Below are 5,306 nucleotides of genomic sequence, written 5' to 3' on the forward strand. Positions count from 1 at the left end.
CACTCCATGCTCAATTTGCTGTTGGGTGATGCAAAGAGGGAGCTGCGCTGCGCTCATTTGTCCCGCGGCTCAGCGTGTGTATGTGAGCACACTGATGTCATGTGCACCAGGCTTTTGTTCTCAGAGAGCCTACGTCCTCTCTGAGCTGCAGCCTCTTGTTCAGTAATTTAACAGGACAGTGCAGTGGCAGGAACAGCAAATCCTATATGTGACAGAGGAAATAATGTATTGACCTGCTGAGGGATTTGCATCCCTCTGCGAATGGATGCAAGCTCATCCTGTGAGGCAGACTTGTTCTACTTTCTGTTTCCAGCAGATACTACCCAGTGTTTCCAGATGAATGGCTCATTTAGAAATGTATGTGGATTTAAGGACTGTCTCAACTGTGTATATTCTTGTATCCGGGATGCTACTAATTGCTATCTGGTATCACGTTCTCACAAGAACAAGAGCTTTTGCTGCTTTTCTTGCATTAAATACACAGTGCCTGTGGCCGTGCTGCTAAAAAACATTACTAGCTTTCCCACAGGCATGCAGAGAAATAGGAAGCTAGCTTTTTAAATTTATCCTTCTGATTTGTCATTAGTAAGTGTTTAATTTATAGTAGCATCTCGTGTTACAAATACTTTGCTGCCTCTCTTTGTCTGCAAGCTCATGAGGGTCAAAGGAGGCCCACAGAAGAATTTCAGCAGCACAGTCCCTGGAGGGCCGCATGGCCGATGCCTCTGCTCTGCTTCTGCAAATCTGACGTTGTGTCTCCAGGGCAACCTGGATTCTGACAGTCATGGGAGCAAGGGCACGAGATGGATTTCCATTTGATTCCTGAAAGAGAAAAGGGATCTGAGACAAAATCAATATGCCACTACACTACAGGAGTTCATTTTCACAATTAATTTTATCCAAGAGATCGTTTCCTCTGTTCTTGGTCAAATGTGGTTCACGACTTATAACCATGATTGTTTTTCATCTAAACATCTGAAATGGGTTGAGACTTGAAAATGTGGGGTGCGCCTGCCCATACGACAGAGCATTTTATAAGGGGAGCTAAAAGCAATGTTTGTATTTCAAGATGTATAATTTCACTTTCTTTTACGTGATGTAATGTTTTTAGACAGTGATTCATAATTTTGGCCCAGTGTTTCAGTTTCAACTGATTTAATCAGTGACAGCAATAGAAAGCCCTATCTATGTGATGTAAGTATCTTCACATTTCTCTTTGAGCTCTGTCCTAAAGGAATATTCAAGTGCATGCACTGGTGAAGCAAAACATTTCTGTGCTGCTTGGGCTTTCTTTGTTTGAAAGCTATGAGCTTGGCTTTCCTGCACATGCATGAATGTCAAAAAATGTCAGTTCTAAAAACAAAATTGTGGCAGGTAGCTCAAATCTTCTAGTAGGTTTTAATAGGTCCTTCTAATAGGTGCTTCATGAAATTGGTATTAAATGAAACAGGGTTATCCAGACCACTTCTTTTTCTGAATCTCTGCTTTCTGTTCTACATCATCCCTGTAGAAATCTTTCAGAACTTGAAAGGTAAACAGAGTAAAAAGTGAATTAGAGAAGCTCCTGTGGATAGATGTGGACATTTCTCGCCACATCTGATACTCAGACTTTCTTCAGTTCCCTCAATTAGTCTGGAACCCAGGTTCAGTCATCCCACCACTGAAACATCCCAGCTTGTGTAACCATGTGCTTAGCAGTGGCTGCAACACAGGTGTAGTCCTGATAGTGACATCTGTGTATCAGCATTTCTTCAGTTTGTACTGATGTCAGCATAAGGCACCACACAGAGGGTGGTGATGCACTGGAACAGGTTGCCCAAGGAGGTTGTGGATGCCCCATCCCTGGAGGCATTCAAGGCCAGGCTGGATGTGGCTCTGGGCAGCCTGGTCTGGTGGTTGGTGACCCTGCACATAGCAGGGGGGTTGAAAGTAGATGATCATTGTGGTCCTTTTCAACCCAGGCCATTCTATGATTCTATGATACTGTCAAAAAAAATGATTATGGCACAGCGGTGAGATAGCCCTGAAAAATCTCCTGAGCTGCCCTACATTTACTTGAGATTTTAGGGCTACAAATCAGTAGCACATTTTTGTTCTTCACCAGACTGTGAAAACTAAAGATAGCTTCAAAATCTAGAATGTATCTCAGTGCAACATGGTTTGGGTTTTCTGTGTCTTGTCCAGTGCATAATTCGATTCTACAAAATTATATTTCTGTCATTTTCTTTAAGAATGGCTTCCAAAGTGAAGAATGCCTGCATATATGTTGACCACTAACTGCAAAATTCAGCTGAAGTCCTTGCATTAGTTAATATTAGCATTTTATCATAGAAGTCTTCCAGCAAAACATGCAGGCCCTGCAAAATGGAGGGCTCACACTGCTCTGACTTAAACATCTTGCAGGACAAAGGGTAAAAGATTCAAACAGAGCTGATGACTGATTTCTTCAGAATGACACATTTCCATCCATCTTTCAGAGCAATTCTTGTTTTGAAAATTAAGAACATGCTGAAAATAAAACATTTAAAGCTGAAAATGTGCCCTTGTAAATTAAAACAAATGTTGAGATCTCAATTCATGATGAAAAGAGAGAGCCTACTGTCCACAGAGCTCTCATTACTATTTGTGTGTATCCATGTGCATGAGCCAATCCTCTTATTTCTTCAGTAAACATTTCCTTCCTAGATTGTAGATTGTTATGCTCCCTTTGGTAAATGTTTAGCTATGATATTTAACTCCATTAGTCTTTCATGAGATGATCCTTCCAGCCTTTAATTCTCTAAATTCTGCCCTATTAATGTCAATTTGGCGATAATCAGTTTTCACTTGCATGCTCTTTCAGAAAGAGAATGACATTTGAACTTTGTCAAGGGACTGTTTTGTTTTTTTTTTACAAAGCTATGCTTCTCAGTGCGAAAAAAGCTTGAAGGAGCCTTAATTGAATAACCTTGGCCTCTCTCTATTCCTTCTTTTTCAAAAGAGTCATACTCTATTGCACTTCAATTAGGATTTATTTTAGGCTTCCCTGCTAGAACTCATAATCTGTCACATTGTTCCAGAAGCAATCTTCATGAACGAGGCTCAACTCAGCGAGTGAAAAATAGTCGGTATTTTTGAGGCTGACACAGGATTTATGGTAGGAGAACATTTTTAACTTTAGCAAAAAGCTTTAAAACCTAATGTTGGAAAGCTGACATAAGGAAACTAAGAGGGGGATATAATTTCCCAGTTTCTACAGTAAAAAAAATAATAAAAAATCTTAACAGTGTGTGAGAGTGGATATTCATCCCTTGAATTATGTTTTGCATTTGTACATACTGATTTATCCTCATCTAGATGGATAAGGCTGGAAGGAAAGGGTTATATTCTGTGCCCACTGCTACAATTGATATCAGAGATCGGGCACACAGCAGCATTCCTGTAGCAAGTGAGTTAAAGACTGCTCGTGCCAATGATAAACTACTTTCTTTCAAGCCAAAATTTGAGGCTGTGAAAACAGCCAGTCATTCCTTGGCTCTGCAGCAGTCTTGGAGGCTGCTATAGCAGAAACAAACAGAAGCAGGGAACAAAAATTAGCCTTGGGATACAGCAAGCCCGAAACAGATACTCATGCTGAGGTACGGTTGGATAGAAGAGGCATTAAAAGACAGCATCATGATCTTGAAGACATTTCTATGCCTGCACATTAAAGACATAGTGAAAGAGCAGTTCATCCATGTGGAAAAGTTCCCTCCTCGCCATACTGTCAGAAGCAGAGAGCAGTGTTGGCAAGCTTCTTCCTATGCTTAGCTGTCTTCCACATTTTCTAAAGCTGTTCAGTACACTGGTTGAGAGGGTCCCTTGGGATTCAGTCCTGAAGGTAAAAAGGGCTCCACGAAGGTTGGTTGCTCCTCAAGAAGGAAGTGAGAGCAGGCTATCCCCCTGTGTCACAAGATGAGCTGGCAGGGAAGAAGACAGGCGTAGATGAACAAGGAGCTTTTCCTGAGGCTCTAGGAAAAAAAGAGAATCTACCACCTGTGGAAGAAGGGATGGACAACTCGAGGAGAATACAAAGAAGTTGTTAGGATGTGCAGGGAGAAAATTAGAAAGGCACAAGCCCAGTTTGAACTCTACTTTGGCGGTTGGGGTAAAAGAGAACAAAAAACTTTTTTTTTTTTTTTTTTTTTTTTTACAAATATATTAAGAGTAAGAGGAGGGCTAAGCAGAATCTTCATCCTTTACTGGGTGCGGTGGAGAACGTGGCCACTGAGGACAAGGAAAAGGCTGAGGTTCCCAATGCCTTCTTAACATCTATCTTTAAAACTCAGACCAGTTATCCTCAGGGTACTCTACTCTCTGACCTGGAGGTCTTGGATGGGGAGCAGAATAAACCCCCCCACAATTCAGGTGGAAACAGTTGTCTCCTCTGTAGTCAGCACTGCTGAGGCTGCACCTCGAGTACTGTGTTCAGTTTTGGACCCCTCCCTACAAGAAAGACATAGAGGCCTGGGAGCATAGAGTCCAGAGAAGGGCAATGGAGCTGCTGAAGAGTCAGGAGCACTGGCAATAGTACAGGAGAGAATGGCCTCAAGTTGCACCAGGGGAGCTTCAGGTTGGACATTAGGAAATACTTCTTCTCCAAGAGAGTGATCAGGCACTGGAATGTGTTGCCCAAGGAGCTGATGGACTCTGGAGGTTTTCAAGAAATGTTCAGATGTTGTACTGAGGGACATGGTTTAGAGGGAAATATTGGTGGTAGATGGACAGTTGGATTGGATTATCTTAGAAGCCTTTTCCAACTTTGGTGATTCTATGATTCTATCAAGATGTCTTTACATAGTTAGAATTCTTTCCGAGAACATGGCAAAAGTTGGACTATGGAGTGCTTATGGACTTGTCCCAGTTCCCCTCTCTCCCTCCAACCAATTTAAATTCTACGTAGGCATACCATGCATTTGCAAGCTTTCAGTCTATCAAAAAGGGGGACCACACTTAATCATGGGAAGCAAGGAATGACCACTGCACCTACTAGCTATGGGCGGGACTGTGGGATCCCATTAGGACTAGGATGATGGCAATGATGGGCAGATCTGACCTCGCCTAGTACAGCTGTCTTTCTGGGTTAAAGATGCAGAAGAGAAGCTGCTTTTTGAAATTTCACTCAGCTTGGCCAACAGCCCAATTCTGCAGACTTGGAAGGTTTTCTATCACAATATTTCTCTGAAGTTAACTGTGAGAATAAATGACGTGAGGTATGTTTGGCTCATGAGCTGAGAGTTTAAGATTTTTGAAGAATCTTTTCTTGTTTGTAATGGAGTTAATCCCAT

This window comes from Phasianus colchicus, chromosome 1, assembly GCF_987193195.1.
Source record: "Phasianus colchicus chromosome 1, bPhaCol1.hap1.1, whole genome shotgun sequence".
NCBI lineage: Eukaryota > Metazoa > Chordata > Aves > Galliformes > Phasianidae > Phasianus > Phasianus colchicus.